This window comes from Anabrus simplex, chromosome 2 (assembly GCF_040414725.1).
Source record: "Anabrus simplex isolate iqAnaSimp1 chromosome 2, ASM4041472v1, whole genome shotgun sequence".
Classification (NCBI taxonomy): Eukaryota; Metazoa; Arthropoda; class Insecta; order Orthoptera; family Tettigoniidae; genus Anabrus; species Anabrus simplex.
The window spans coordinates 990,197,009-990,209,735 of NC_090266.1; the positions used below are offsets into that span (position 1 = coordinate 990,197,009).

A 12,727-nucleotide genomic window follows, 5' to 3' on the forward strand; every position below is an offset into this window, starting at 1 on the left:
TGAGCTCGGACGAATGAACATTGATATTGGTGCCTTAAGTGAAACCAGACTGTCCAGTGAAGGTAAACTTACAGAGTTCAGCTCAGGCTACACAATCTTCTGGAAGGGAAAAGATGAGGGAGAACACCACATTCATGGTGTGGGATTCGTTGTGAAGACCACACTGGTGAATGATTATCAGCTAACTCCAATCGCTGTCAGTGAATTATGACTCTCCGAATCCCACTCTCTGGAGCCAAATCTATAACACTCATCTCCACATATGCTCCCACCTTAAATACTGATGTAGAAGCTAAAGACGAATTTTACAACCTGCTGAGTACTACCATCACCAAAGTACCACCAAGAGATAAACTCTTTCTACTTGGTGATTTCAATGCCAGAGTTGGTAAAGATCACCAACTATGGGGCAGTGTTATGGAAAAACATGGACTTGGCAACTGCAATGCCAATGGTCTACTGCTCCTTGGTTTATGTGCTGAACATGGAACTCTTCATTACTAATATTCAGTTCCGCCTGCCTAAATCACTACAAGACCAATTGGATGCATCCTTGCTCAAAGCACTGGCACAACCTTGACTATATCATCACCAGGCAATATGATAAAAAAGATGTCCTTTTTACAAGGACCGCAAGAAATGTTGATGACTGCTGGACAGATCATAAGCTCCTTTTTTGTCGGTTGAGAATCTCAATCTGTCGCAAACCAAAAAATCCATCCACAACCTGCCCAGAAAGAAATTCGATACTTCTAAACTACAAACTGAATCCATTGCTACAGATTACAAAAATGCAATCTCAAACAAACTGGCTAGTCATCCAGTCAGCAGTGGTAGTACAAATCACAAATGGGCCAAGCTTCAGAAGGTCATCACAGAGTCAGCTGAGGAAACAATTGGTTTTGTGAGGAGAAAAAGACAGGACTAGTTTGATGAAAATAATGAAGAAATTAAATGTCTGATCAATGCCAAACGGGAAGCCCATCTGTCCTATCTTCAAGATCGGTCTTCCAATGTGAAGAAATCACATTCCTTGGAACTTAAAGGAAAATGTCAGGCACAAATTAAGGAAATCAAGAATAACTGGTGGTAACAAAAGGGTGAAGAACTGCAAAGACTATCTGATGCCTGTGACCTGCAAAACTTCTATGCCGGCATAAAGGAGATATATGGTCCAATTCAATCTTCATCAGGGTCATTGAAGACTGCTGACAACTCCACAATTTTAATTGATAAAGGAGAAATTTTAGAGCATTGGAAGGAACATTTCTCTGCGCTTCTAAATGGTGTCTCCAGTGTTGCTGAGGACTTTCTTTGGAATGTCCCTCAGCAGCCCCAACAACCATGGATGGCAGTTCCATCTACATACAGAGACTTTGCCACAGCACTCAGTCAACTAAAACCAAGAAAGGCTCCTGAACCTGATAACATCCCTCTGGAACTGGTATAAAATGGAGGTATACCCTTGAAGACTAGAGTTTTCATGCTCATCCTCTTGATTTGGGAAACTCAAGAAGTACCCGACGACTTGAAGAATGCTAACATCATCACTATCTTCAAGAAAGGCGATCGTAGTGTGGGAACTACCGTGGTAGGTCGCTTTTGGAAATTGCAGGTAAAATCCTCGCAAGCATTCTATTAAACTGGGTCCGAGTTATCTCGGAGAGGATTTTGCCTGAGTCTCAATGTGTTTTCCGAACCTCCAGAGGCACAACAGATATGATCTGTGCTAGACAACTCCAGGAAAAATGCAGAGAGCAACAGCAGCCTCCGTTTTTAGTTTTCTATGATCTGGAAAAAGCCTTTGATTCAGTATCAAGATCTGCTATGTGGAAAGTATTGAGATATTTTGGATGTCCTGAACGGTATGTGGAATTGGTTCAAGCTCTTCATGATGGCATGTCTGGGTAGGTTCTTCATGGTAACTCAGTATCAGATTCGTTCCCAATCACTCATGGATTGAAACAAGGCTGTGTGCTTGCTCCTACACTCTTTGCACTGTACATGACTGCCATGTTGCATAAATCATTTGCAAACAACTTAGGCATGAAGATTAAATTTCATTTTGATGGAGGGCTTTTCAATCTGGCAAGACTTTGCTCACAAAGATGGACTCTGGTTACCTGGGTGACAGAACTGCAGTATGCCGATGACACCGAATCTCCTGCTCTAACACCTGCAGAACAACAACAGTCAGTCAATTGCTTTAAAACTGCATGTGATGCGCTTTGGTCTTGCCATTAATGTGAAAAAAAGAAGGTACTTGCACAACCTGCCCCAGGATTAACTCTTCCTGAGTTCAGTATCTTAGACACAACACAGGAACAGGTTGATCACTTTTCATATCCTGGAAGCATCTTGTCTAAACGGTGTACCTGCGAACAAGACGTTGATAAAAGAATTGGGGCCGCTCATGCAGTATTTGGATGGTTAGTGCACAGAGTCTTCATGAATAACGACCTAAAATTGCATAGCAAACTCATGGTGTACAAAGCTGTTGTTATTTCCACGCTGCTGTATGGCTGTGAAACTTGGACACTGATATCATGATATCAAAATACTTGAGCGCTTCCACCAACAGAAAATGAGATTCATCTTGAATATTAAATGGGAGAACTATGTGACCAACACGGCAGTTCTCAACAAAGCGCAGCTAAATAGCATTGAGGCAACAATCATCGCTCATAAATCGAGATGGTTAGGCAAGGTTCACCGCATGGGGGATACCAGGCTTCCCCGCCAAATTCTTTATGGTGAACTTTGCTCTGGCAGTAGATCTCATGGAGCCCCTCTTAAGCGTTTTAAGGACCAGCTGAAACACATCATGAAGACAACTGGTATAGATATACAGACATGGGAAGGATGTGCTATGGACCGTTCACTGTGGAGGAACACTACATCCACCACTGTCAACTTGTTTGAAAGAGAATGCCGCAGACATCAAGAGGCCAAGTGACAAGCAAGAAAACTCTGTCAATTACAATCCCGCCCTCCTCCATTAATTCAGTGTGATTTGTGTGGGCGTATGTTTTATGCCAGGTTTGGTCTGTTTAGTCATTGCAAACACATCCATAAACTGAGTTGAACTGGTCAATGTATGCAAGAAGAAGTTATATATACTCGGATCGAGTCACAGCCGATGACGACGATGTTTGCCAACTTGTTATCCTTAGGTCTAAATTCAATTTTCTGGTTAGTTTCGTCAATCTCTCCTTACTTCCACAACCATGCCTAACTCTATTTCTTTCAAACATGCACCTTCTTGTTAATCTCTTTACCATTCCTTTACACCTTTAAGGGTGTATACCTGTATTCACACTCCTCAACAACTGTTATGAACCTATCCCACAGGCTATTTACATTTTTATTTATCATTTTCCACCGATTGTGTATGTTGTATGTTTGGGTATTCAGCCTGAAGGCTGGTTTGGTTCTCCACAGCTCCGCCAACAGCTGTCATAAATAGCCTACGCGTCACTGAAGAGACGTACTAGGGAAATGAGGAGTGGGGTAGTTTCCCGTTGCTTTCATCACCGAGCCAGAAGTTGCTATTACATATCAGTGCGCCAAGCCCACTGAAATGCATGCACCAACCGACCCTTGGAGTGATATATTCACACCATTCATAACAGAGACAGGCTGCATAAGGAATGGTATTACTAGCATCACTCATACCTCAGTCACTTTCATATTGTCAAAGCCAAGGATGAGACTGAGACAGGTCAATGAAAGTAACATATTTATTCTACCCCATGCCAGAAGACAAAGTGCACTGTAAACAATACATCTCGCCAGCAAAGGCATTTTCAATGATTATAATTACCTTATAAAAACTCCCTCATGCCTATCTTATCAACCATATGATACTGCCTAATAGTCCTACTTTTATAACCTTCCTTTCTATCACATTTATTTTTAACTATGACAAAAATAGCTTCATGATCACTTACACCATTTATCACTTCAGTTTCTCTATAGCATTCATATGGTTCTATGAGCACCACGTCGAGAATATTCTTCCGTCCATTTATTATTATTATTATTATTATTATTATTATTATTATTATTATTATTATTATTATTATTATTATTATTTAGAATTTGCTTTACGTTGAACCGACACACACAGGTCTTTTGACATCAATAGGATAGTTAAGGGTTAGGAGCGGGAAGGAAGCTGCCGTGGCCTTAATTAAGGTACAGGCCCAGCATCATCTGCCTGGGGTGAATATGGGAAACTACAGAAAGCCATCTTCAGGGCTACAGACAGTGGGATTCAAACACACTAACTCCCGACTGCAAGCTGACAGCTACATACCCCAAACCACTCGCTTGGTAATTCTTCCCTTCACTTTACGATTCAACAGTCCTTCTGAGATTAACTAATTTACTATTTGTTGGTCATGCTTTCTGCCATTCACATTACCTTCCTAGTCAATATTTAGTAAACTGATATCACCCGCTACAATCTCATTTATTTTTGTGCTGTTTTCCACATAACTGGTTATCTTATCAAATAATCCTAAAACAGCATCAACCCTTTCAGGCCTGTACAACCCAAAAACATCAAGTTGCCTATTATCATTACAGATGAGGCTTACACCTAGAATTTCATGACTTTTCATCTTTAACTTTTTTACAGCTTGCAAATTCTTCTTTCACCAATATGAATATTTCCCATCATATCAAATCTATCTTATTTCTATGGTAAACAATACAGCTCTGGGGAAAAAATTCTGCAACCTCCATAATATCACTTCTTAGCCATGATTCAACTCCTATTATGTACATTACAGTAGAAGTCCGCTATAGCAAGTAAGGCATATAGCGAGAACCCTGTAATAACGCGAGTTCTTGTCTGTCCCTTCAAAATTCCTATATTAACCTGTGTATTATCCTTTGGTTACACTGAGAGCCCTATCACAGATGCATCCGTTATTACGAGCAATTAAGCATGCTCGATTTTCCTGTTACCGATATTTATGCACCCCAGCGATTATGTTGCATGTGATCGATCATCATTGGTGTTGTTTCTTTGCTATGTCCACTAGTGATCTCTCTCGTCAAGATCTGAAGGCTATGTCGGAGTAGATTAGTAATACCCATCAACTGTTGTTCCATAAAGAAAATTCAAAATGAAAGAGGAGAATGTGTTTTTGTAATAAATACGTAAATAATGTGTCCAATAGTATTTAACTCGTTAAAAATAAAGGCTGAATAAACGATCGCTTAATTTTAATGCTAAATACTGCAATTAAGTACAAATGGGATACACTTCAAGATATGGCAGAGTGCATCATTACTTTCAGAGGTTAGTTTATATTTTCTCACGTTCGGTTAAATTTTGGAAAGGTTATTATCATGTAAATTTATAGTGAGAAGGTTATCATTTCTCTACTGGCGCTTGAAGTATGTTTTGATCATACCTATAGTATGGTTAAGTTAGGTTAGGTGACGCTGTTTGAATAAGAAAACTGAAATGTTTGCCACAAAATGCGATCGATCATCTTCGGTACGGTATAATTTACTCGCTTTGTACACTTGCGAGCTCTCTCGTCAACATTCGAAGGTGATGTTGGAGTGGATTAGTAATACCTGTTGACTGCTGTTCCGTAAAGTACAATTGAAATGAAAGAGAACATGTTTTCATAATAAATGCATAAATAACATGGTCAATAGCAGTTGTTCAACCGTTAGAAATAAAGGCTGAAGTAAAAAAATTGCTTAATTCTAATGTTATATACTGAAATTAAGTAAGAATGTGATACACCTCAAGATATGGCAGAGGACGTCACTGATTTCACAGGACAGTTTATTTTTTCTTGCGTCTAGTTTAGGCTATTCCCATGTAAATATATAGCTAGCGCTTGAAATGTATGTTTTCATGATACATAAATGGTTAGGTTAGGTGATGCCGTTTGAAGCAGAAAACTGAAACGTTTGCCACAGAAACCTCTTGGAGTGATACTATAATTTTTTCACTATGAAATTCAACATACACTTTAACATAGTAACAGATTTTGAGAAATAACTAACAAGTAAGCCGTGGTGTCGATATCATCCATAAAAACAAAAGTTTTGAGCAAACTGATCGCTGTCTCATACCTATTTCAATGTGTATGGGGTTTTCCTGACTTTTACAAAACACCCTTCTAAATAAACCGTCAAACTTATATGTAGCCCTGCGGTTCAATTGAAGGCCATCTAAGATCAGATCCCTATCCGCTACTTACCCATTAACATTTACAATCTCATTCCCAGTTTCCCCACATACCCATATCCATAGTTTCACCTTAATTTCTCGATCATCCAGTCATTTAATTCTTCACTCTAGTTAGTTCAGTGTAGATCTAGTTGGCTGTGCTCAAAGATTCATAGCTTGAACTCGTCCTCATGGACAGAGCTGTGCATGTCAACAAGGTGAAGATATGGTACATTCACTTTGCTGAAAGAAACTAATTTTTCTTTAAAAGTTTCAAAAATTTTGATCGTGGTAGGTTCACTTCATTTTTCTTGTAAAGGGGAGGTAATAAGCTATATATGGTGTCAATGTCAACTCTCGAAACATTCTCATTTTCTCAGTACTGCTGTGAAAGACAGACAGAAATAGGAATTTTATACACAGACTAGTTGTTGTACCCGTCACTGATGGGACAATCACTTAGCATGTTTATGATAACCTTTTTGTGGACCCCTCAAGTTGTTACCGAGATTCTAAGGCATGTAGATGGACATGCGGCTATCAGCAGCTTAAGATAATATACTTGCTTCCTGGCTCTTTGTGGCTCTGTGCAGTTACATCTCTTTTGCATTACTCCCACTCTTGATTTGATCACTTATTCTGGAATAGAAATCAAGTGTCAAGTTAATATTCCAAAAGTAGACTGCAAGGATTTCTTTCCATAGCAACTCTCCGTAGAGTTAGTTATCAGCTCTTGGAGTTAAATTTTCACACGACCGGCAATGATATTTCCCTTATTTTTCACTTTATCAGTAAGAGGTATAGAACAAAAATGTTTGTAAATAATATTCAACATCAATTTTGGCATGAGCAATTTTTCCTTTAAAACTAGCCATCAAAGATTTACATCATAAGTAATAAATTTCATTACGGATCCAGGATTCCTTAGAGCTAGAGAGCTACCCAAGATCCACAAGGCTGACGTCCCCGTGAGACCTATAATCAATTTTAGACCAAGTCCTCTCTATAAAGTTTCACAGTTCATACAATGATTCTTAACAAATAATTACCGTTTTTTAGCTAGAAAGTCCATTAAAAATACATTAGAATTAGTCAACAATTTCAAAAATGTTTAAATTCAACCCCACCACACACTTCATTCTTTTGATATTAAGAACAGGTATCCAATCAAGCATTCCAATTAAAGAAACCATAGGTATGATACGTAGCAATCTAAGAAAGATTAGCAACCTGAGCACACAAGAAATTCAGGAATTTATGTCCATTTAGAAATTGGTCTTGAATAACAACTACTTCTGTTTCAACAATACCATTTATCAACAAAATGGATTGGCTATGGGGTTGCCAAACTCGGGGATATTTATCTAGACAACCTAGAACATACCAAAATTTTGAAAAAACCCATATTAATAATATTTGTTTCTGGGCTCGTTATGTAGATGACGTCTTTGCCATATTAAATCAAGATCTTATCAATGTGACCTCTATCTAAGTTAAATGCTTTAGATCCCCATATCAATTTCACCTTAAGAGTCTGAATCTCAACAAAGTTTAAATTGCTTAGACATAAACATTATAAGACATTCCAACCAGCTGTCCTATCACATTTATAGAAAACTTACCCAAACAGCTAGCACCATCAAAAGAGACACTCTACACCCTCAATCCCATTTTTTTTAAAAATGGCATACTACAGCATGGTCAAGAGAGCTCTCAACATCCCGTTATCTAGGAAAGATCTTTGAGATGAATTAAACATTATCTGCTCAGTAGCTAGATTCAATGGATGTATTGGATAGTTTATCAATAAAATAATCAACTCTCCACTTTAGCTAGAGAATCAATGGGTAAAAAGAAAAAAAAGCTTTCTTCTTTTACATTTAATAAAAAAAAATATATATATCAAATGACCAACATAATTAAGTAGCACAACCAACAAATAGCCTTCAAAACCAGTAATAACTTTTCTACTTTTTATAATACAAATACAATTAATCAGCATGACAAATTTTCTCAATTCGGGGTCTATAAACTGCAATGCAATAACTGTGAGGATTCATATGTTGGTCAAACGGGCCAAAGCTTTTTGATATGGTACATGGAACATGTCAATGCCATAAGATAAAATCAGTTTCCTGCCATGGGACAGCATATGTCAGATTTTAAACATAGTTTTAAGTCCAGCGATCAAGACTTAAGCATTTTAAAAGTAGAAAAGAAAGGTGTCATGCTTAACATTCTGGAGAACTCTTATATTCATTTGGAACAATACTTCAACCCCAACTATAACATTACTGAGATTTCTGAAAAACTCAGTATTCTCTTTTGATGTAATTATTCCCATATATGAGAAATATAATCTTAAAAAGAGCACAATGTTAAGTCTACCTGCTTATAGCTCCCTACCCACCCGCTCCATCTCACTTGGTCCTCCCCACCCCCCTGCCCTTACGAGATAGCCTCTGCTCTCTCCTAGCAATTAGTTTGGAGTCAGTTTCCATGCCAATCACACACCAGATCCTGTGCACTTGGGGGTGCGTCTCATGTAACTGCATGTTCTTTCTTTTTCTCTTTTCCCTCCCCTCTTTTCGAATTCACATTTTTAAATTTTACTTCTATCTTTTCTTCAGACATTTAGTTCTCACTGAATTCATATAGCTGGATCATTTCATTGGATCAGAAGGCCCACTTACTCAAGATGTGAATGTCCCCTTCAGCCCCACAATAATTCATAAATGTATATTTTATTTACTAACGCACAACTTATTGGAACAAAAAAGGTTCCTACTGAGCTTGATAGCTGCAGTCGCTTAAGTGTGGCCAGCATCCAGTATTCGGGAGATAGTGCGTTTGAACCCCACTGTCGGCAGCCCTGAAAATGGTTTTCTGTGGTTTCCCATTTTCACACCACGCAAATGCTGGGGCTGTACCTTAATTAAGGCCACAGGCACTTCCTTCCTATTCCTAGGCCTTTCCTATCCCATCGTTGCCATAAGACCTATCTGTGTCAGAGCGATGTAAAAAAAAAAATTGACATCAAGGTAAATCAAGACTCAAGATAATATTTAAAGGACAATTGCCATAATATTTAGCACCATACTGTCCCCGTCAAATTTGGCCTACAATGAACATTTTATAGTGCAGTCAACTAACAGGCTATTATTTATTTCGTACGGGCGAGACATTTCCAGCCCGGGTTACAGAGACGTGTTCACAGGTTTGGAACCGGTTATAGCCAGCCAGGAGCAAAGTATTGATTTTCCAATCGAGCGATCAGCTGTGCCACAAGACCCAGTGAGGGCTCTCAAGGCCGCCGCAAGGTGAATACGCATGACAAGTGTCTTCAAATGAGAGCACTTTCCAGCATTATAATAACCTATCAGGAGGAAGGCGGCAGCCAATTATAAGATGACATGGAGCCACACCTACCTCAGGAAGTTAATAAATACCTTTGTTTTGCGAAGAAATATTCTCTTGCTATCTTGCGCTCTTGTTCTCCTGCTTTCCTGCTGAATGACTGAATCGGTGCTCTCAGTTATTCTACAGGAAATTTTGAACCCAAGCATTCTGTAGTTGGACTTGAAATGTCATCCTTTACGTACAATAATCTACGATTCTGACGAACCTTCACAGGCTAAGTTAAGTGTCGTTCATCATCTAAACTCGGCATATTTGTGTGTGAATATTTCCTAAAGACTTGTGTTAGTTTCAGCTTATACCGCATAAGAAGACGGAAGAGGATTACCACGTGGCTACTGCAATACCTCAAGATGTTTCCATAAATTGAAGAGGAACCCAACAGAATTCCTGCATTGAACTTCGCTGCTGCCATGGTATTCTAAGTGAAGGCAAACTCTAACATGGGGAGATAACGACAGAAGTGGCCATCCAACACCATGTGATCCAGAAATTCCAGATCACCGGTAAATATCCAGTTCCATCATGCATTTAAGTACCCTTTTTTTTTTAAATATTTCTTTGTTCATCTTTGTAGAAGTGTTGCTTGCTTGTTCATTAGCGTTGATATTTCTTCTACATTTGCAGTAGTAATTGATATTTTCATTCTTCTTTCACTGGGAGATGGTAGTATTGTCAGGTTGAGTGTGAATGACTAGTAAAACCTATTAGTGTAGCTAGGATATGTGTGTGTCTTCTGTGATTAATCTAAAGGTCCCATTTAATAGCCTAGCATTAATTAAAAATCATTGTCCTCGACGATAACTAATAATTTGAATTTTGGAATATTTTCAATGAGGAAACAATGTGGGACAGATTTCCGGCATTTTCTTTGCATGCCGAATTTCTACGTAAATTCCTTCTTGTTGGATTTAACATGCGTTAAAGTCATCTGGCTTATTGTCAAGCTTTGGTTTATGTAATATCTCGCGCATATAATAATAATAATAATAATAATAATAATAATAATGATGATAATAATAATAAGAATTTCATTTCAGGTTAAATGAATGGATAAAGGGTCATGAGTGTAAATATTGCTCGATTTTGTGTCGATGTTCATGTGTGCTCAATTGTAGTGAAGATGGGCCTGGAATATGGCAGAATCCTGACGGATCAATAATTGTAGTGGTTGAATTCCATTTATTGAATTTTTATTGAAGAATATATGCATGGTAAACGTATTTTCTTCAATTGCTGGGCACGTGTTAATTTGAGAATGTAGAATGGAGTAATAATAAAGTCGTGACTCATGAGCCATAAACGTGAATGCTATATTTGACCTGTATTATGTGCGTGTCTGTAGATGACCAATTTTCCAGATATTTACTGCTAATACTGTTGTAACCAACATCTTTGACCAAGTGACCACTGAAGTTTCGTCACATATCCGAAAGTCGAAAGTAAAATCTTCCTTTAGCCGATATCGTCATCGCGAGAATTCGCATGTCCAGGGTTAAAAATTAAAATCGTAAAAATCAAGAACTAGAGTTCGTTGTAAATAGTGTAGATAATTTGCGTGTGTGTTGTAGTAATTTCTGTGACTGGCGATATATTGTCTTCTTTTGAAATGTGATTTTGACCTGGCCTTGTGTTTTTGTCAGGTTGGGCCCAGGTTGTTAACACTGTTGTTCGAGATGATTTAATTTATTTGAAGTTTAACCTTTAGTAAATTTTATTTAAAAATTAAGTTGAGACAAGATTACAGTTTCAAACGCCAATGAATAAGGAGGGGTTATTTCAATCGTTTGGACAAAGGTTCATTGTGTTCTAAAGCTTAAAATGTAAAATTTTACCAAGGCGTCAGAGATTTAAGGTCAACTTTACCTGTTGTTCAATTGAAATGAGCCCGATAAAGGTATTCTGAAATTATGATTTTCTGAATAAGACTTGTTGACTTAATTTGAATAATTTCATGTTTTATGAACAAGATAATGTGACATAAAATTATCTATGAGTAGAACAACATGATTAATTATTTGTTTCTAGCAGACTTAGACACCATAATTTATTCAATTATTTAATAATTTAAATATTATTTTGAAGTAATAAATGTTGTCAGGGAGAGATCTGACAATTCGAAGGTTTAAAATCATTCGTGGAACAAATAGCCTATTGAGATCTGCTCATTCTCATCTTGTAAATAATTCAAGTATGACCAAAAGGAAATTTATCCCAATGTAGAATTTTATTTTTGTATTTTGTCAAGCCAGGTGTGGGCTAATATTAATTTGTATATTTACAGAATTATTTAACGTCGAAATGGGATCAAAAATTTAAGAGCTTTATCTAGAGAGAGACCGGCTGAGAAGATGTCTTTTTTTGCCATCAAGATTTATAACAAGATGTTATTTTGTTATTTTCACTTAGTGCCAGTTGATAATAAATGTCAAAACCTGTTGTTCGATTCTTTTTGTATTATTGTCGTCAGTCCTTGTTTCTTTCCTTGTTCTCAAAATTAAGCAAAGCTTGACAGCGAACGGTCCACCTTTGAGACCCTCGCTCTCCGGCTGAGCGTGCCTGGTAAAAAGGGGACAATATATAATAGTTTTAATGTCTTCATTTCACCTCGTTTTTAACGGTATTGACTTACATTCATCTACATACTTTTTATGTATTGAGACTCAAGTTTTTCCAGCATGGGGATAAGCTGTCACTAACCTCATTAGGCTTTGGTTGTATGAGTGGTTTAATATCAGCCTAACTAAGACTCGTATGTGCTTAAATATGTCCTTATGTCAACAAATGCCAGGCATACCAAGATTAGCATTGTACTGGTGACTGTTTTTGCATGATATTCTTTCCATTTTTGGTTTTTATGGCTGAAAATGACCCAAGTTAAAAAGGGTCAAATCTAGTCCCAGTATTATTAAAATATAGTAACATCAAATTAATGGTTTTGACTAGGTGGACCTTCCTCACCCTTCATAAGGAACTACATGAAGTCTTATATATATGTCCCTTTGAAGCCCCAGTCCTGCTGAATTGTTTCAAAAGAATTATAGCTAAAAGGCTACTGGCCATTATTATAAACTGAAATACAAAATGTAATGAAAATCCACTAATTCA

The 12,727-nt window shown here is 37.6% G+C and overlaps 1 protein-coding gene across 5 annotated transcripts in view; it reads right to left on the bottom strand.

Annotated features, from left to right (window-relative positions):
• The window catches only part of LOC136863235 (uncharacterized), a 150,668-nt gene that overhangs the window by 14,253 nt on the left and 123,688 nt on the right, over positions 1–12,727 (bottom strand). The gene's annotated exons all lie outside the window — the stretch shown is intronic.